Below are 21,597 nucleotides of genomic sequence, written 5' to 3' on the forward strand. Positions count from 1 at the left end.
CCCCGCCAGTTCCATATATATCATTGCAAATGGTGGGTAGTCATCCTTTCTGATGGCTGAATAATATTCCATTGTATATATGGACCACATCTTCTCTATCCATTCATCTGTTGAAGGGCATTTCGGCTCCTTCCACAGTTTGGCTATTGTGGACATTGCTGCTATGAGCATTGAGGTGCATGTGCCCCTTCTTTTTACTACATCTGTATCTTTGGGATAAATACTTAGAAGGGCAGTTGCTGGGTCTTAGGGTAGCTCTATTTTTAACATCTTGAGGAACCTCAGTAAAATTAATTTTAAAGGAACACACTTCAGCATATAAACCAACAAGTCTTCTAAAGTTTTTTAATACCAAGACATAATTACATTATTTTCCAAGTTAGAATGACTATTAATGTGAAACCATAATTAATACAGATGACACAGATGTACTGTACTTTTCCAAAGTAAAGAAATATATTTGACCTAAATTTTTATGAATCACATTTGACATCACAAAATAAACTTTACTGAGCAAAGAAATTGTTTAAATATCCCATAAAAATAGACATGATGAAAAGATAGACATTGTGTACAAATAATATTAAAATATTGTCACAGGTATGGAAATATGACATTATCATTTGAATATAATAAAATTTTATAAAGCAAAGGATTGTCAAAATACAGAAGAAGAGATATTCTGAAACAAATGAAAAATCAAGATCATGCAGTAGTGGCAACAATTTGTAACTTACAACAGATACTCAAATGCCATGGGGAAAATGAACAGAACTATCTCTGGAAGGAAGCGGTGGTGACAAAAGACAGAGGTGGCTTTCAAAAATGCAAGGGATGTAGCTAATTAACTTACCACCTCCTTCAAATAAAAGTGAGAATCTCTTGGGAGAAGCTAAGCCCCTTAACAGACACATTTTAGAGCAGTTAATGAAATGCTGCATATTTCAGTAGCAAACTATTTCAACAGCGAAATGATATAGAATTAGAAGCACATTCTGCTGTTGACACTTGGTAGTTGACATTTTTCCAAACAGCCACCACAAGTCTGAGGTTCTCATGAGACTGATGTCTCCCAGTTACATGATTATCCACACTCATTTCACCGAAGAACACAGTCTCTGCTGGTTGCTCCATATTCTGGGTGGAGAACACCAATTGGTTTTACATAGCTTAAGTCTACAGGGACACCAGCTGCCCTCTTAGATGCATCACCCCACAGAGCTGGCCCATCAGGTTTCATCTGGAAAATAACCAGTTCATGGACTCCTTTGGAGGTTTTTCTGTTTTGGATCATGGTACCACGTAAATAATCTCAAACTCTTATTTATCAATGAGAGCCAAATTTGGAATGAGAAATTGTTCTTGGCATTCTTTATTTTTGGTCAAGCCTTTCTGAACTTCAGTTCCATGAGCAAAACTATCATCCTTCCAAACATGAAACACTTTATTCACTCTGCCTCCAAATTTTGCACTCCTGAATCCAACCAAATCAGAGTCAGCTGTCCAAAGATGAATGGTTTTCATAATATTTTTTGGAAACTCATCTATCTTTAAAGGTTTAAGGCAATAAGTATGAAACTCATAGAGTATTCCATCGTATTGTCTGGGGCCCCCCATAGCAAAGGCAAACACATCTGAGGGTGAATGGCCGTGGGGACAGACCCCTCAGGAGACAAGCATGGTGGCAGCTTCAGTATTGAGAAGGGCAGCCAGTCAGTGGTCTTTCAAGGGTCCCTCCTCTTATGCCTTCCCTACTAGAAACCAGGGCCTGGCCAATTTTTAAAAGAGTAAATATCTTTGAATATTTAAAAGATAATGATTGAATATAATTACTTGTGCCACCATGGTTTTTATGAAACAAGCTTTACCAAACTAACCTCGTTTCTGTGTTGAGAAGTTATAGGGAATCCAACGTTTTCCTGGGTTGAGATTTCAAGAAGTCATTGTCGAACTATCCCTATAAACAACGTGGATGAACATGGACTGAATGACAGTTTTATGAAGAAGAGTTTTCTTAACTGGTTAAATTACTGAGTATATAAGCTATTGATAAACTCGGTTCTGTCCATCTGAAAAGTAGTGTGTGATGATGGATGGGGTCCTCTTCTTGCAAAAAAATATATTTGACACATTTCTTATGACTCATATGGATCTACAGAAATCAGATACATGATATTTTGATGCAACTGCTTTGAAGATATTTTGACAGCCATGTAAAGCAATTTAATTTTAAGAAAATTTTCTAAAGTGCCAATTAATATAATTATACTCACACTGACTTCCTGATCTTCCTCCCATTTCGGAGTGAATTTTAGAGGTGCAGTAAGGTCAAACCCAGGAATGGGACGAGGCTTTGAGATGTTCGTTGTTCACATTTCTAGGAAATGAAAAAGATATTTTTATATTTTGATGCGCCCCCTTTGATATGACCAAATCAAAGTCATCCCATAAAACTGTTTTTTCCAGACCTGATTCCCATACATTCATCTGTATCACAGATTTTGAAACTTCATAGCAGTAAGGATAGATCTCTTCAGCACACCAAGAGGAGCTTACTTTCCAGGATGGCGGTAAATCACTGCGCTTCTAATATTGTGAAGACAGAAAGATAGAGGGAGAGCTGGTGTGCCGGCTTTCGAGTCAATACTTGATAGATCTCCACAGAGCCAGATGGTTTCCTCTTGCCTGTAAGGAATACAGATAAAGACTGCATATCATTCCAGGTTCTTTGATTGTAAGCAATTGAAATAGACCCTACGTAACCTGAGCAAGAAAGGACTTTATGGGAGGGATACTGGGAAATGTTTGCAATAATAGTAAAAAGAGAGGTGAACAGGGTCTTGGAAAAACCCGGAATCAGAGCAGCTGCAAGGATGTCAGTAGAGAACCCACACACCTGCTTCTGTAAGAAATGCCATCATCCGGGTCAGTTCCACTGACCATGTGTTCCTCAGCACCTCTGCCCAAGTTGCAGAGTTTGTCTTCTGTGCCTTGCCCTCCTCTCCCCTCCCCTGCTTCATGTTGGGGTCATGTGACTGACAGCCCAGCCACGGGCATGCAGGAGGGCAATATCCCAAGGAAAAAAGAAGGGCACAATCACCAGAGGAAAAAGGGGCAGTCTGCTGGGAAAGAAAGAAAAAAACAGAGCCACTGGAGATCTGAACTTCAGCCAAACACTCGTTTTTAAAAATACAGGTTTGGTCTCACCTGCTTCATGTAAATAGGGCTTCGCTGACTGCAAATGCCACAGGAGCGCCACGCAGCATTGGTGGTCCCAGCATGAGTGAGATTGCGCCCCTCAGAGCTCCCACCCTCCATAGTCCTGGCACTGTCACTGTCCCCGCTCTGCCGTGGGTGGCCCTCCTGCGGTTCTGGACTCGGGGACACTCCCCTCACTCACCCTCCAGCTGGTAGGGTGGTAGTGTTTCCTGCAGTTACTGAAGTCTCCCTCAGCTCACATTTCCCTCTTCCCTCAGTCCTTCCATCATGGTGTCAACAGCGCCTGCATGAATCTGTCTCTACGGGGAGCGTCGCGAGTGTTTCTCCCTTCCTTTCTGGGTCCTGGCGGCTGCACGTGCCGGGGTCCACGGCAGGATGGTGGGGCGTTTCGCACAATGTCATACTTGGAATGTGTGTCTTGTACAGAGGAAGACTTAGGGAATGTGATAACCAGCTTCCCTATCTGAAGAGCTTTCACCTGAAAGGGGGATTATATTTATCCCGTGTAGTTCCAGAGAGCAGAACCAGGATTAGCGAGCGGGAGCTTCAGGGAAGCAGCTTTCAGTTCACAGCAAGGAACGGTCCTCTAAGCACTTGAACTGCTCACAATGGAATGCACTGGGCAGCTTTTTGGGGGGAGTTAGTCAGGCAGGGGATTAGTTTCCATCTCTCCGAGACACTGGAAAGGTGCCCACCAGAGTGACGTGCTGGGCCAAATCAACTCTCCAGGCCCCCAGATCCCCCTGCAGAATCTATAGGCTTGAATTAAGGATTTGGTCATCTTCTCCTGGAGCTCGAGGACAAAGCTAGTACACTTGGTGGTCTGCAAAAAACAATTATCCTCTAGGATTTATCGTGGCCTCCAGGGTAATTTACAGCAAGGACTCTTCCTCCAGCACTGAAGAAATTCTATGCCCAGCTGAAAGCTGACCCCCTTTAGGAGAAGATCCTTCTCCTTTGCTCACCTCTCTGGATCCACTCTGTGTACCTGGGTTTTACACCCGGGGGCCCTTTGGAAGGGCCAAAGCTGACCACAGCCTAGAACCACGGAATCAACAGATTCTAGTGTTCTGAAGAGTGTTGCTCAAGGTTGTGAATCTCGTTTGATGAATCCAAATCTCAGGATCCCTCTATGGCGGGCTGAGGCTTCCCACGTTGGCCCTGGATTCACAAGGGATGGGCGGACAGAGATGAGGAAAGCTGACAAGACTTCAAAATCCTGAGATTATCTTCCTGCCACCTTGAAAATCCCCCCACCCTTCCAATTCTTGCCACAGCTGTCATTAATGTGTGCACATCTGGACAGCCCCCCCCCCCCCCTGAAGTTTGGGGCACGTCCCATGAGTCTCGAAATGGCTGTTCTCCGTACATGAGTTTTCCTTTCCTGGAGCAAAACGGCCTTCAATCACACTGTGGGTGTTTGGGGAGAGGGCAGGAGAAAGCCATTCTTTCTTGAGCCCTGTTAAACCAAATACAGAAACAAAAAATTCCAGCTCCTAATATGCTCAGAAAACATCTAGCCCGCTAACAGACCATTCCCTTCCATTTTCCAATGGGGATATTGGAGGGAAGAGGAAATGCAATGATTCACCCATGATCACATAGCCCAGCTATAACAGGACCAAAATTGAACTAGAGTTCATTTTGACCTAGTCCGAGGACGCTCCCCTGACTCCCCACCATATTATTGCTTCAAACGATCCTACTTTACAAGAAGAGAAATCCACAGAATTGAGTGTTTCAGCGGCTCAGCTCAGTTTTGTAGGAAGTGAGGGTTCAAACTGACAGCGGGATATGAGGGGCCTGGAGGTGGCGTCTTTTGCCAACACAAACCTTTGTGGATAATTTTATTTTCCATTCTGCTTCCCCTTAACTTTTCCCAATATTCTTCCCATTTGCCTCATGTCACGGGGTGATTGCCCAGAAGGCAAAGGGAAAATGCCCGAGACGGGGTGGGCAGAGCCTGGCTCACTTATTAGCAGAGGTGCTGGACACCCGCCACGGTTTAGGGACACCAGGGCACGAGACACCTTACAACATAGACACATCTGCAAGCTGCAAAGTCTGACAACAGCAAAGAATCATTTCCAGTTAACACCACCCTCTTCCTAAAGCCTGTCTCCCCAATGAGGGCCCTAAGGCCATGTTCTTCTAAGGAAAACCGATGGTTAGTCCCTGGACTGAAGGAGCAAGGCTGGGCAGAGGCCAGTGCTCACACGGAAGCAAAGGGCAGGAATAGAGAATATCGCGATGTGGGAGGTGGGAGGTGGGAGGTGGGGAGGGCAGAGGGCACAGCAGGTTCTCTCACGGATGGGCCCACCGATGGGATCCACTCTCCTGCTGCAGGTCAGGGGCTCGTCCTCACCTTCCAGCCCAGGAGACTTGAACTGCAACCCTCATCCAACTCTGCTGTTTCTTCTCCCTCTGACCCCTCTCTGCCCACCCCTCGTGTTGTTCCCCTCCTTGTCCCTTTATGTCCCTCAGCCCTTGCTCTGCCCTCCCCCTTCCAGTCTGAGGCAGCCACCTGGGGACCCTGCTATCCAGTAATTAGCCTGAGCAGCTGCTCAACCAAACGAGCTCCAGAGATCCGCAGCTGGGAGAGTGGAGTCCTGCCTGGAGGAGGGGGAAGCTGGGGGGGAGGCCCACCGAGCCTTCTCAGGTGGCCAGATGACGCCTAATTAGGCCCCCTGCTCTGGAAGCCGCACCAGATGGGCAAATGCCTGGAAGCCTTAGGGAGCCAGCAAGACTCTGTGGGAACTCCCAGTGTGTGGCTTCCTCTCCAGCTGCCTCTGGGGCGATGGGGGAGGGCAGTTAAAATAATAATTGGTGCCTCTGGTCAAGGGGCCTCACTTTTTCCTGCCAGGAGAGGCGATGCTCTGCCTCCCAGTGGTGCAACCCCCCACGCCCCCCTTCTGCCAGCCTGGAGTCTGAGTTGTTGACGTTGTTGATTGAAAATGATTTTTTTAGATGCACACAGAGGAGCTGGCACCAGGAACATTTCTCTAAGTCTAAACAATGCACACCATGAATTCATGGAAGGCAGAATTAAACTAGAAGGGAAACATGAAGAAAATGCGTGGGTTTCATTCTTTCTGTCTCCCCAGCCTGCAAAAGGGAGTTGCAAACGCCGTGGCAGAGGGAGAATGGAGCAGTAAATGATTTAATTTTGACGGATTGCTGTTTCTGGGCAGAGGAGAAGTCCAGGCCAGACAGTAACAGGAGGGGGACCGCTGTGCAGGGTAGAGGTTGCCTATGGCAGAGCGAGGCCACTGTGTACCAGGGGGAGCTGCCCTGCCTTTCTCCTAAGTCTCTCGTCCCTGGCCCCAACCCCCCATCTACCCAAAAAGTCATAAGGGGAGCAGAAAATGTGGTACGTCCTCCCCCAAAGGTCTGTTTATCAAAGAGGAGTTTGCCTTCTGGGCATCGATGGAAATACTGCTGCTGAAGCTTGCAAACATTAAGGGGGGAAAATGCAAGAGGCAGAGCTAAGTCGGGGCCAAATGACCTCGTTGCCCTTCCCTCTTTCGGACTTCCCTAACTCCTTGTGTGACAAAGAACATCTTTGCCTTTTGGTGAAGAGAGTGATATCTATAGGGTATCCTTGACTCAAAGGGCCTTATTACAGAAAAGTAAAGATCAGGAAAGCCAAGAAATCTTTTCTACCTGCCACCACAGCCCTTGGGTCCCTGCTCGTCATACCCTACAAGCAACCATGTGAATTCGGAGCAGACACCCGTGTGTTTCATCTGGTGGGTTTCTTTTTTTGAGCTGTGAGAGAAAGTGAACTCACATCAGACTTGGTTTTACCTTATAATCACCCTCCAACCAGCGGTGATTGTTTTCTGTTATATGCAGGGAAAACTTGCAAAATAAAATAATAAGACTGAGAAAGTAAGTATAAGAATCAACGATGTTGATATTTCTTATTTACTCTTGTTATTAATGTTCCTTATTTATGGGACCAAATTGTGGATGGGACAGGCTCTGTATATGATTACATTTTTGGCCAGCAGAGGACCAGACTGGCAGCAGAATGTCTTTGAGCAATCTCAGTTCTCTGTAGTTTCTGGAGTATAACATACTTTCTGCCAGTTCCAGCTGGTACGGTGGACATTAATTGTTAATTCTCCTACAAGAGCCATCTGCTGAAAGGTAGACTCCCTGGAAATCTGGGGAAACAGCGCCATCTAGCAGTCCTTTCTGTAAGTGCCTCAAAGCTGGGTTTATCTGTCCCTGAGGAGGCCGCCGTTCCTTTAAGGTTGACCAAGTTGGAAAGATGCTCTCCACAAATCCACCTTGGCTATCAATGAGCACAATCGGTTTGCAACAGCTTGGAGTCCATTTTGCTTTAGAAAAGTAGCTCAGCTTAATATTCTGGGTGGATAAGCCAGGTTTCAATAAAATTACATTAGCATAGAGCATTTCAGAACGTATGATGAAAAGTCAGTCTCTTCAATAAATGGTGCTGGGGAGACTGGATAGCCACAGGCAAAATCATGAAACTGGACCACATTCTTACACCATACACAACACGAAAATAAAGTCAAAATGGAATAAAAACCTAACCGCGAGACACAAAATATAGAGCATTTCATCCATAAGACACTTTGGGGCTAAGCATTTGAAAGATAAGGAAACAGAGAGGCCCAGGGAGGAAAAAACACTTATGTTGAGTCAGGCTCACACGCCAGAACCAATACACCTATTCACAGAATAGCAGAAACACTTTTTCAAAAGCCAGCCCGAGAGGAAGATAAGAATGAGACACAGAAGTGAAAGCATCCCTGATGGCTAATGATTTTGAACATTTTTTCATGTGTCTGTTAGCCATTTGTATGTCTTCATTGGAAAAGTATCTGTTCATATCTTCTGCCCATTTTTTGATTTGTTTATTTGTTTCTCGTGTATTGAGTTTGAGAAGATCTTTGTAGATCTTGGATACCAGTCCTTTATCTGTAGTGTCATTTGCAAATATCTTCTCCCATTCTGTGGGCTGCCTCTTAGTTTTTCTGACTGTTTCCTTGGCTGTGCAGAAGCTTTTAATCTTGATGAAGTCCCATAAGTTCATTTTATCTTTTGTTTCTCTTGCCTTTGGGGATGTGTCATGAAAAAGGTTGCTTTGGCCGATGTCGTAGAGGTTGCTGCCTATGTTCTCCTCTAGAATTTTGATGGATTCCTGCCTCACATCGAGGTCTTTCATCCATTTGGAGTTTATTTTTGTGTATGGTGTGAGATAGTGGTCAAGTTTCATTCTTTTGCATGTAGCTGTCCAATTTTCCCAGCACCATTTATTGAAGAGACTGTCTTTTTCCCACCGGATGTTTTTTCCTGCTTTATCAAATATTAGTTGCCCAAAGAGCCGAGGGTCCATTTCTGGGTTCTCTATTCTGTTCCATTGGTCTATGTGTCTGTTTTTGTGCCAGTACCATGCTGTCTTTGTGATCACAGCTTTGTAGTACAGCTTGAAATCCGGCATTGTGATGCCCCCAGCTTTGTTTTTCCTTTTCAACAGTTCCTTGGAGATTCGGGGCCTTTTCTGTTTCCATACAAATTTAAGGACTATTTGTTCCAGTTCTTTGAAAAATGTCCTCAGTATTTTGATCGGGATAGCATTGAAAGTGTAGATTGCTCTGGGTAGCATGGACATTTTAACTATGTTAATTCTTCCGATCCATGAGCATGGAATATCTTTCCATCTTTTTATGTCTTCCTCAATGTCTTTCAAGAGTGATTTATAGTTTCTAGAATATAGGTCCTTTACGTCTCTGGTTAAGTTAATTCCAAGGTAACATATGGTTTTTGGTGCTATTGTAAATGGGATGGATTCCCTAATTTCTTTTTCTTCAGTCTCGTTATTCATGTATAGAAATGCAACTGATTTCTGAGCAAAACCACACTGAGATACCACCTTACGCCAGTTAGAATGGCAAAAATATACAAGGCAAGAAACAGCAATTGTTGGAGAGGATGTGGAGAAAGGGGATTCCTCCTACATTGTTGGTGGGAATGCAAGTTGGTACAGCCACTCTGGAAAACAGTGTGCAGGTCCCTTAAAAAGTTAAAAATTGAGCTACCCTATGATCCAGCCATTGCACTACTGGGTGTTTACCCCAAAGATACAGATGTAGTAAAGAGAAGGGCCATATGCACCCCAATGTTCATAGCAGCAATGTCCACAATAGCTAAATCGTGGAAGGAGCCGAGATGCCCTTCAACAGATGACTGGATTAAGAAGTTGTGGTCCATATATACGATGGAATATTACTCAGCTATCAGAAAGAACGAGTTCTCAACATTTGCTGCAACATGGACGGCACTGGAGGAGATAATGCTAAGTGAAATAAGTCAAGCAGAGAAAGACAACTATCATATGATTTCTCTCATCTATGGAACATAAGAACTAGGATGATCAGTAGGGGAAGAAAGGGATAAAGAAAGGGGGGGGTAATCAGAAGGGGGAATGAAACATGAGAGACTATGGACTCTGAGAAACAAACTGAGGGCCTCAGAGGGGAGGGGGGTGGGGGAATGGGATAGACCGGTGATGGGTAGTAAGGAGGGCACGTATTGCATGGTGCACTGGGTGTTATACACAACTAATGAATCATCGAGCTTTACATCGGAAACCGGGGATGTACTGTATGGTGACTAACATAATATAATAAAAAATCATTAAAAAAAAAAAAAGAAGTGAGAGCATCCTCAGAAGGCGAAGGTATGGGTCTCTTTCTGAGTCTACATGATAACAGTGATACGGCAAGGTACGTATTAAACACAAGGACACATGTGAGCCTGTGTTTAGGACACAGGCAGACATGGTAGACAAATCTGTGGTCAGCCCTCCAAAATGTCATTGAAATGGCTGGAACAAATAGCTGGGCTCTTCCCCAACCCAACCTCTCTGTAGTCTGGCCAATCAAATGTCTCCCCCGAAGGAGAAATACTACAGATTTTGATTTGGGCAAGAGGGGTTTTCAGGTTTTTCTCCTCCAAAGGCCCTTTGGAGCTTTGACTTCAAATGTGTCAGAGTCTCTTCCTGTCCCTGGGTGGGGAGGGCTGTGGAGGCTTAGCCAGCAGAGCTGGTAGGGCCTGAGGAATGATCTCGTCCTGCAGGAACATTTGAATTGCCAGAGGAGATGTTAACAACATCAGTGGCGGGTCCCCACCCCAAACCAGTTACATCAAAATCTCTAGTGCAGAGCCGAGGTATTGGTAATGTTTACGTCCCCGGTTTGATTCCAATATGCAGGCTTCTAGCCCAAACTTTCTTCTTAAGGATGAGAACACCAAGGCTCAGAAAGACAAACTGACTTGCCCAGCAACACACAGGAAAGTCATGGCACAACCAGGACCAGTGTTGTCTTCATGCTCAGCTATGCAGCACGCGAGGCCTCATGAGCCACCCTCTAGACAGCCAGCGTGGTCACCCCCTGCAGACACTGCCCCGAGAGGCAGCCATCTGTGAGTGGCTGTCTATGTACTGGAAGTGCTCTGAGCGCTGGGCAAACTCGACATTTAGGAACCTGAAAGAAGAGATGCTTTTACCATCTAACCAATGCTAACCAACATGGGCGTGCTGCCCCTCGGGGAGATACCTTTTCCAGCTACGGCTTTTGGAACAGCAGAAATAACCACAGAGTGGGTTAGGGGGGCCCCCAGGGCCCACTTTGTTTTTTTGTTTTTTTTTTTTTTTAAAAGATTTTATTTATTTATTTAACAGAGAGACAGCCAGCGAGAGAGGGAACACAGCAGGGGGAGTGGGAGAGGAAGAAGCAGGCTCATAGCGGAGAAGCCCGATGTGGGACTCGATCCCGGTACGCCGGGATCACGCCCTGAGCCGAAGGCAGACGCTTTAACGACTGCGCTACCCAGGCGCCCCTAAGTGGACCAAAACCCAACTCCATCGATCACCTGATTGGTGGATGATCGTGGCACTTTGGGTCTCCAGTGTTCACTAGTTTCCAGAAGTCTGGCTCCACCCCTTTTCCCTGTGCACGATCACCCTGCTAAGCAGCCACGGGCTCTTTAAGGAAGGTTGGGAGGAAGACTGACCATGTGAACTGTTGGCTGTGCACCAGGATTTCCTCAATGGGACTTTTCCTCCCTATCATTCAAGGGCCTCTGGATCTAAGAACTAGCTCAAGTCTGGGAATTGGTTTAGGGTCCATGACCTTCCATTAACCTTCGCCATTATCTAGAGATTTTCCATTCATGCAAATCAAGTAACCCTTTAGTAGCCTGCCCATCTGTTTCAGTTTTCAAGGAATATTAGGATCGACTGACCAATGCAATGTTCTGATGGTCATACTATTCTGATTACTACTTTAGCTCTACTACCCCTTTCAGTAACCACACCCACCTTGTCTTTGGCAGTTAAATACCCCCTCTTACTCCCAGGTTCCATCACTCCCACTTAAGTCAGGAAGTCCAGTCTGATGAGAGCAGTCCCCACGGTCACTCCTGCCCCACGGGGAAGAGCCACCATGGAGCTTTCCAAGGATGTTGTACCGCCCCCCACAAACGCATCTTGCCCAAGCTTGGTGAAGGGAGTACCCCCTAGGCCCTCTGGGGAGAACACGGTCAGGAAACGGGTGAGCTGGTGTCATAGGATACATCTGCTCGAACATTCTCATCTCCTGAAGGCTTCCGATCCCTTCCTCCTCTGTCTCACTGAGGACATCCAAATTAGGTCATCCTGCCCCATCCCACTTGCCAGAAAGGTCTGGCCAGGACTCATTACCTTTTTGTCTTCATGACAAATCAAAACCCCAGTGATTCCAACATCAACATTTTGTTTCCAAACGTCTCCCAGGCTGCTTCTCAAACCTTAAAATAGCTTTTAAAAAATCCTGTTAAACAAAGTGCCTCTGGTTTTACAGAAATAGCAGATCGCGAACCATGAAATGAACAATTGCATCAATACCAAAAGTTTAGGAGAGAAAAATGACTCAGTCAATCTTAGCATAACGTTCTCTAGATGAGGTTTGCTGTGACCAGGAATTTACCAGCGGGGCGTTGGCATGAATATCCCAGGCTTCCCTGTCCCATTTCCTAGGATCACCCTCTTTCTTCAATCAGAGATGCAAAAGTGGGGGGTGAAGAGTCTTGACCTTGTGGAGCCAAAACTGTCCCAGGGCTCATAACTCTATGGCTCCTGGTTTGGGTCTTGAGCATTCCTGAGATAAAACACAGAGGCTTTGAAAGGGTGCTGGGTGTTAGCAGCATGCATAGAGATTTGCAGCGGGCTCCTCACTATGACTTTGTCTGCAAGCCCTTTTTTTGGATTGGATGTTGTGACCAAAGTAACATAGGCTGTCAAAGAATTCAGTTCAGGAATCCTTTTTTACACTATGGGCATGTCATGTCACTCCTCAGTGAAACCCTGGATTGGCTTCAGCTTTCACTCAGAATGAAGCACAAGGGTCCTTCCAGTGGGCATAGGCCCTAAGAGATAGGGGCCCCCTTCCCTCTCTGACCCACCCCCTATTTCATTCCCTTGCTCACTCTGGTCCAGACACAGCAATCTCCTTGCTGTTCTTCAAACATGCGTGGGTCCTCCCACTGGCCATTCCCTCTGCTTAGCATGTCCCTCCACCAGCTAGCCCTCTGACCTCCTTTAATCTTTGCTCGAATGTCACCCAAGAACTACCCCGACAGCCCCATTTTCCACTGCGTCCCCCATCTCCCTATTCTGCCTTTTTCCATGGTACGTGTTGCTTTCCGACATACTATACACTTCATTTTGATAGTGCCTGTTTCCCCCACTAGAACGAAAGCCCCATGAAGGCAGACGTGCCTGGCTCTTCTGTCACTGCTAATTCCCCTAGAAAAGCTTGGCACATGGTAGGTGATGAGTAAATATTTTGAGAATGAATGAATGAGACTGTGCTGTGCTTGGCTCTGTGGTTAAGCCAATCACAGCTTAATAAATAGGATCCATGAAAGAGCTAGACACATGGCCAGTTTGCCTGCTTTTTCCTCTCCACCAAAGTGAAGCAATCTCTTGGTGATCAATTCAATTAGTTAGAAATTGCCCAAGCCTGATAAGACATACAGACACAATAATTAACATTTCTACAGCATTTCTTCTTTAAGTTCTTTAATTAAAAATACATGTGGATGGGGGCGCCTGGGTGGCACAGTCGTTAAGCGGCTGCCTTCAGCTCAGGGCGTGATCCCGGCGTTATGGGATCGAGCCCCACATCAGGCTCTTCCGCTGGGAGCCTGCTTCTTCCTCTCCCACTCCCCCTGCTTGTGTTCCCTCTCTCGCTGGCTGTCTCTATCTCTGACAAATAAATAAATAAAATCTTTAAAAAAAAAAAAATACATGTGGATGGTTACAGCAGAACGCTTCCACTCTACCTCAGCTTGCCATGTGTCTGCAGTTTAAAAAGTCAGTCTTGTCCCACGAATCATGGTCTTCGTCATTTTGTTCGGAGAAGGAGGTCTCAAGTAGAAGGGAAATCATAACTGTGATTCCTTTCACACCAGATTAATAATGACTTTACAAAAACAGCAGCCTGCGTTTAACTCCACAGATAGGGAGGATGGGAGAGGAAATCCTCAAACACCTGAAAGTAAATGGCATCAGTTCACAACAAGAGAGGGCCACTCTTGTCAGGCCTCATCTGTGTATTATTTCTTTTGGCCAAATGAAAGCTTCAGCCAATGAATTGCTTGGTTATTACAGTTTATTCTTTTTTTTTTCTTTTTGAACAGAGAGATTGAGGTGGGGCAGAAGGAGAGAGAGAAAGAGAATCTCAGGCAGACTCCAGGCCCAGTGCAGAGCCTGACACGGGGCTCGATCTCACCGAGATCATGACGTGAGCCGAAATCAAGAGTCAGATGTTCAACGGACTGAGCCACCCAGGTTTATTCTGGTTTATGGTTTATTCTGAATTCAGACAGCTATCTTATATCCTGGAAATCAATCACCAACGAGATACGTTCAGCAGTTGGGGAACTCCTGGTAAAATATTAATTCTTTTATTTGTCAAATATTAACTTAGAACCTGATAGGCATGTTGGATATGCCAAGCAGAACACTTGGAGATGATATTTCAACATATATTGAGGGAGGGGCTTTAGGAAGGCCTCCCAGATAATGTGTCCTTTGGACAAGCACTAAACGAAGTGAGGAAGAGGCCATGCAGATTTAGGAGGGAGAACATTCCAAGGACAGAACATGCAAAATCTCTCAGGTGGAAATGAGTTTGACATGTCAGGACATAGAAGACTCTCTTTTTGGCCTTTATCCTTTCTTGCCTTGGGTAGAATCCCAGCCCCTCATCCTGGCCCAGAAGCCAGCCTCCCCTTCTCCTGTAGATCCAGGGCCTTTCCAGCCCTTAGCTTGAACTAGATATCCCAGAGTAACTCTGCCCCAAAATGTCTGTTGCCAAGGGCTCTAAGACTAGTTCTCCCAGGTAAACAAAACCCCTTTGTCCACCCACGGAGAGGAAGCTGCAGGTTCTTGGCCTTTCCACACAGGTTTTCTGTTGCTGACAAACTCCATAATCAAATAGAGGGATTGGCAAGACTCCACCTGTCCCTGGGCAGTCCCTCCCACCCCCACGCCACACTCCCACAATGGAGCTCAAAACACGAAAGGTAAGGCAGAGCTGAGCTGCATGAAGGGCAGGCTGACGGTGTGCTCGTTCTGCCCCATTCCTCACGGGCCTGTCACATGTCATTGTCAGGAGTGAGCTGGATTCCCCACCTCCACCCAGACCCTCCAGAGCGGGAGCGGAGTCAGCAGTGAGGAAGAGGAGGGAACCACCTCCTCCAGAGCCAGGCTGGGGTTACAGTTAGGGACATGCAGTCCAGATCAGACCCTACTCCTGGAGGGAAAACACAATGGGTGGGGGAAAAAAGAAACCCGGCCGTGGGTTCAAAGCTCCTCTAGCCTGAGAGTACGCATGCTGCAGACAGTATACGAGGCTGCAGTCACTGTTGAAATGGGCCCAGGTGTATGGATGTCTTAATGTTTTCACTCTTATTTTCCATTTTTCTCAGCCTCGTTTCTAGTAGTTCCCAGTTCCATGCTTAGAGGCAAGATGGGCAATTTATTTGAACAGAAATATATAGAGAGTGAATCTCAAGGATGCTAGAAAGACAAAGTGAGCCAAGTTTTCACTGAGTTGTTCAGTGCCAGCTTGCTGCCATATTTTTCTACTGTGATGTCATTGTGCTAGGTGCCTTCTGCACGTCACCTCATGTAACTGCTGTCTCAACAATGTGAGCTGGGTCTACTGTCCCCATGTTGCAGATGTCCCCTTTCTGAGGCTCAGAAAAGTAGAGGCACCTGCCTAGCCTCACACAGCTAGAGAAGAGCCATTGAACAGAAATGTACATGGTTTTTGAGTCCAAGGACACTGTTCCTCTTACAACTCTAAGCAAAGACACCTGGAAGAGGAATAATTATACGCCGAATACTTGTGGATACATTAAATTTTCTAATGCACCTTCTTAGAATGAGAAAACAGGGCATCAGGATTCCATTAAGTTTCTGGTAGGAGAAGCAGCAACAGGGGGGTAAGGTGTAGAAAAGAGGCAAACCCAGAAGAGAGCATTGCTGACTTCCTGTTTGTTTGTCCATGCGGCCGGAGCTGGCTTTTCTTCGTAGGGGTAAGGGGAGAGACGCCTGCATTAGTCATCACCTTCCCGTAGTCCGACTTCCTATCCTGCCTGGCAACAGGCTCCTCTGATACATAAACAAAGTAGCAAGCTACCCAAGCAGTGTGGAAGGGAGGGAGCCAAGAGGACTGCCATTGAAAATCCCCCCACTCCCAGGCCTGACGTTTCCCCTCATTTCACAAATATAAACATAGAGACACAGAGAGTGGACAAAACTGGCTAAGAAGACATCACCAGTCAGGCAGAATCAGGATGAGAAAGAAATGAGCAGTTCACCCACAGTATGTGTGTTCATTCATTCAGTCAGTCAGTCAGATGTATTACAACAGCAAAGTCCTTGCCTTCATGGAACTGATGTTGAAGTGAAGAAGGTAGACCAGATATCCATCGACAGATGAATAGATAAAGAAGGTGTGTGTGTGTGTGTGAGAGAGAGAGAGAGAGAGAGAAAGAGAGAGAAAGAGAAATAATAGACTATTACTCAGCCATCAAAAGGAATGAACTCTTGCCAGTTGCAATGACATGGATGGAACTAGAGGGTATTATGCTAAGTGAAATAAGTGTGTCAGAGAAAGACAAATACTGTATGATTTCTCTCATGTGGAATTTAAGAAACAAGAAGATGAACATAGGGGAAGGGCAGGAAAAATAAAATAAGAAGGTAAATCATAAAGAGACTCTTAACTCTAGGAAACAAACTGAGGGTTGCTGGAGGGGAGGGGGATGAGGGATGGGGTAACAGGTTGCCGGGCATTAAGGAGGGCATAGGATGTAATGAACACCGGATGTTGTATGCAACTGATGAATCACTAAATCCTACCCCTGAAACTAATAATATACTATATGTTAACTAAATTTAATTTAAACAAAAAATCTTTTTTAAAAAGAAGGTAGACCATAAATGAATAAAAATTCAATACAGTATAAAAAAAGAATACAAAGGAGTTGGGGATAGGCCTCCCTGAGATGATTCTGAACAGAAACCTGAATGAAGTGAGACGTACATACAAGGTTACTAAAGGGAGAAGGAACATACTTGGTGTGCGCAACAAAGAGTGATGGGACCAGAATACCTGGATGGGAGTGAATGAGGGATAACAGGGTAGAAACGATGTTGAGAGGGACCTCTTGTTCTATCATAAACCTTCTGTGCGAGGAATAGGACTTTGGATTTATTATAATAGTGATGCAAAGCTGTGGGAGAGCAAAAAGAAAGGAACATCATGAACTCCTTTATGTTAAAAAAACAAAACCTCACTCTTGCTACCGAGGAGAGAAGAACCTGCAATCTGGAGAGCAGGACAGGTGGAAGGGGCGGATGGCATGAGCTACAGCGAGGGCGGCAGGAGTGAGAAGCATGGGCAGGTGTTGGGGTCAGGAATCGTCCCCAAGGTGGAGGGAAAGTGATCTGCTGCTGCATTGCATAGGGAGCGTATGAGAAAGATAGGATTCAAGGACGATGCCAGTTTTCATCCTGAGTATGTGCTCAAATCGTGACACCACTGATCAAATCTCATACATGTCAGAATCTGTGTCAAATTTAGCCTTGTATCTCTAGCCTCCAGAGCAGTGGATCCCATATAGAAGGGGCTTACTGAATTTAAATGATCAGAAGAATGCAGCAATTAATACATGCACATATGCACGAATGCCCACATTCAACTACCCTACTTCCCTTTGGCTTTGGCTGTGGTTTTTCAATGATTTTAGCTTTTTTCAGGTAATACCTTGATTGAAATACCAATACATAAAACAGATAAATTTCCCAGTTTTCCTAATGGACATTTACAATTTGAGTTCAGTTATGACATTTACTTATAATAAAGTCGATCAAGGAAGCCAAATGGTTCTGATAAATACAGACATTTGAAATCAGATATTACGGATAACAACTGCAGGTTTTTATAAGCTCTGACTTCTGATTTCTGTTTTGTTCAGTTGCACCTTATGAAGAAGAGCTTACAACCGACAAAAGCTCTCAATGTGCTGTGTGCCAGTTAGTAATGCCTTCGGCTGCATGTAATGAAAGAGTTAAATGTCAGAGGCTTACCCATAAGGGTGTTTATTGATTAACAAAAGCTGGGATTAGAGAGAAGTGTACCAGTTAGATATCGTGGCTTACAAGATTTGAACAAATACCCCAAAGGTAGGCAACACAGAACTAGTTCAATAGTTCAACAGTGTCATAAGGACCCAAATCTTTCCATCCTTCCATTCTGCCTTCCCTAGGCTGACCTTTCACCCCTAGAAGGCCGCTCTATAGTCATGAGCTATCAAAACGCCACCAAAAAACTGGAGCAAACGGTGGTCAGGACAGAAGGAGACCTTCTTCTTGTGACCCTCTCCCTATGTCAAGCAACCATCTTTTCCAGATGCCACCAACAGTTCTCTTGTGTCCAATTGGCCAGATCTGGGCTGCATGCCCAGTCTTAGACTGTCACTAAGCTACAGGACTTTTTGCCTAATAGCTGAACAAGACCAAGGAATAATTTCAAGAAATTTTCAATAACCAATCTGGAAGCTTGAAAGACAAGTGGCAGAAATATTTTGCATAAAGCGGAATAAATAACCATACATATGTAAAACTGAACCATCTCCTGCTGTTCTCAGTGGCAAAGGCAATTTTGATCAGATTCATTCTGAAGATTTCAGAAAGTGGAAATAAATTGACACAAAGAAAGCCATGTGTAATATTACATTTTCCTATTTATCAGTATCCCATTCACTGTGGCCTCTGCTCCCCAGAATCTCTCTTTTCTCCCATAAACCCTTTTGAAGAACTTTACCCTCCCCTGACACCTCTCCGCCATCTTTCTCATCCCTAGTCCCTGTGATCACCAGTCCAATCTCTTGACTTTGCCACTTGCACGTCTTCCCACTACACTGATGAGTGCAGTCATGCAGACAAACTTATTTCCCTAAAAGAGAAGAAGGCAAAGGCCATAGTACCCATGCTTCAATATTTTCACCTCTATTATATAATAATATTGAACAACAATTTTCATCTCTTCTCATATATTAGAAGTGCCTCAAATTTACAATAAGGGCCAAAGAGTTTCTTACTATTCAACATTACAAATACGCTGGGTAAGTTAACTTGTTATTCCACTACTGACTCAGCAACATGACATGAACAGACTCTGAGCATCTACTTCAGAATGACCCATGTATATTTCAGGGCAGAACTCTTGCATAATTCTCCATGATTAGTTAGATGCAGGTCTGAATTTTTTGTAAAACCAATAGCATTTTTTTTCAAGTTAAAACATGCTCAAAGATGGTAGGAAAAGCTTTATTCTGAGGGCTACACTCCCTACGCGTGCACACACACACACACACACACACACAGTAAACTTAATAACACAAAAATCTCTAGTGTTAAATTGAAAATGGGAAATATTTGGTGTGGGTCTTTTTCCTTAGTCTATAGTTTTTAAATGAGCTAACAATACATTACTTAAAAAAAAAAAAACTCAATTTATCCCATGGTTAGGTAAACATAGGTTGTGAGAAAATAGTTTATCATGTTATTTTTCCAGAGAGCCCTACAAACATATAAATGGATTAATGAAGAGAAGTGTCATGTTAACATGTTAGCATGAAAGACAGGTCTCCCAATAAATTCCTAACCCTGCCTGTGTACAATGGTTAGAAGGAATCCAAGCAATTCAGTCTATGAACTCCGTGCTGTCATCCCCTCTATGATAGGCACATTCACCCCCCTCCCACTGGAGGAATTTAAAAAAATGTAGAAATTCAGCAAAAAGGATACTTTGCTTGGAATGGAAAGGACCATGTTGAGATACCACCTTACACCAGTTGAATGGCAAAAATTGACAAGGCAAGAAACAACAATTGTTGGAGAGGATGTGGAGAAAGGGGATCCCTCCTACATTGTTGGTGGGAATGCAAGTTGGTACAGCCACTTTGGAAAACAGTGTGGAGGTCCCTCAAAAAGTTAAAAATAGAGCTACCCTATGATCCAGCAATTGCACTACTGGGTATTTACCCCAAAGATACAGACACAGTGAAGAGAAGGGCCATATGCACCCCAATGTTCATAGCAGCATTGTCCACAATAGCTAAATCATGGAAGGAGCCGAAATGCCCTTCAACAGACAAATGGATAAAGAAGATGTGGTCCATATATACAAGGGAATATTACTCAGCCACCAGAAAGAACAATTACCCAACATTTGCATCCACATGGATGAGACTGGAGGAGATTATGCTAAGAGAAATCAGTCAAGCAGAGAAAGACAATTATCATATGGTTTCACTCATTTGTGGAACATAAGGAATAGCAGGGAGATCGGTAGGAGAAGGAAGGGAAGAATGAAGGGGGGGGTAAACAGAAGGGGGAATGAACCATGAGAGACTATGGACTCTGGGAAACAAACTGAGGGTTTTAGAAGGGAGGGGGTGGGGGATTGGGGATAGGCTGGTGCTGGGTAGTAAGGAGGGCACGTACTGCATGGAGCACTGGGTGTTATACACAAACAGTGAATCGTGGAACACTACATCAAAAACTAATGATGTACTCATGGTGACTAACATATCATAATTAAAAAAATAATAAAATTTAAAAAAGATAAAGGACCATGACTCAAGCCAGTGGAAGACCCCATTCCCCACCATGCACAGGCTATTTTGAAAAAGGTATTTTCTGGGATTATAGTTGTATACCTTGAGGGCAAGGACTGAGTCTCTCCTCCTCCTCCAACATGGACAAGATAACCTGCTAATAATGATCATGAAAATAAGGTGGCAGTGATTGAATAACATAAGAATCTCATTATCAGTTCAATTTTCAGCATCAGAAGTTCAAATTATGGAGCATCATCTCTGATGACATTGAAACCCAAAAGACTACCCATGATTTCCAACCAACCAGACTTGGAATTCTCTGCCTTTGAGACTCTTCAGAAATTCTTTATGTACTTTTGACTTGAAATAGTGACTTCATTTCAAAATAAAGGAGCTATAGATTTTGAGGTTGGCTTGCCTCTAATGACTTTGGGATTTTTCACCCAAGACAGGAAAACGAGTCTGGCCTTAATCACTGCACCAAAGAAGTTAACCAAACCACAGCCACTGTTCCACCCCACTCTTTGATATAGACAACTGATAGGAGACATTCTCTGCAATGGCAGCTTCACATCCCAACCTGTCTGCAGCCCTTAAACACCCCCCACCACCACCACTGTACAAGAGCCTTACTGTCTGGTCCTGCCTTGCTTTCAGCCTTCTTAGCTGAGTTACTCGACCTCTCTTATAAGCTTAGGACTTACTCAAGTGTCTAAAGCCCAATGGTTCTTCAGGCAGGGGAAATGTATGATTATGGACTTTCTCCCAAAATCTGTGGTTGGTTTTGCTCCTCCTGCTCCCAACATTCTATTCTATCCATTTGCAGTTACCTGAGTCATGAGTAACTGTAACCCAAGACATAGCAATATCAAGTTCATCCAATTTTTTCATACTTTATAAAACTAAGTGTCCTCCCCTTAAGAATCATACATCTTTATGACTTAAACTCATCAATAAATTGTGCCTTAATCTTACAGTTCTCAAAATAATGCCTTGTTTACTTAAATTTCTTATTATGAGTCCTTAGTACATCAAAGAGCTGCTAAAATGCAGTATGGTTTTAACAGGTAGCATGCTTTAGGAAGGAAATAAGAGAAAACCCAACTCAAATGGTTTGAACAATGAACAAAATTCTTTTAATCTCATGACTGGAAGACT

General features: G+C 44.4%; 1 pseudogene; it reads right to left on the bottom strand.

Moving 5' to 3' along the window:
- Positions 1 to 941: 941 nt before the first annotated feature.
- On the bottom strand, positions 942 to 12,946 carry LOC123000854 (protein NipSnap homolog 3A-like; annotated as a pseudogene).
- Between the last annotated feature and the right edge of the window lie 8,651 nt (positions 12,947 to 21,597).

Source organism: Ursus arctos, unplaced genomic scaffold, assembly GCF_023065955.2.
Source record: "Ursus arctos isolate Adak ecotype North America unplaced genomic scaffold, UrsArc2.0 scaffold_17, whole genome shotgun sequence".
Taxonomy (NCBI): domain Eukaryota; kingdom Metazoa; phylum Chordata; class Mammalia; order Carnivora; family Ursidae; genus Ursus; species Ursus arctos.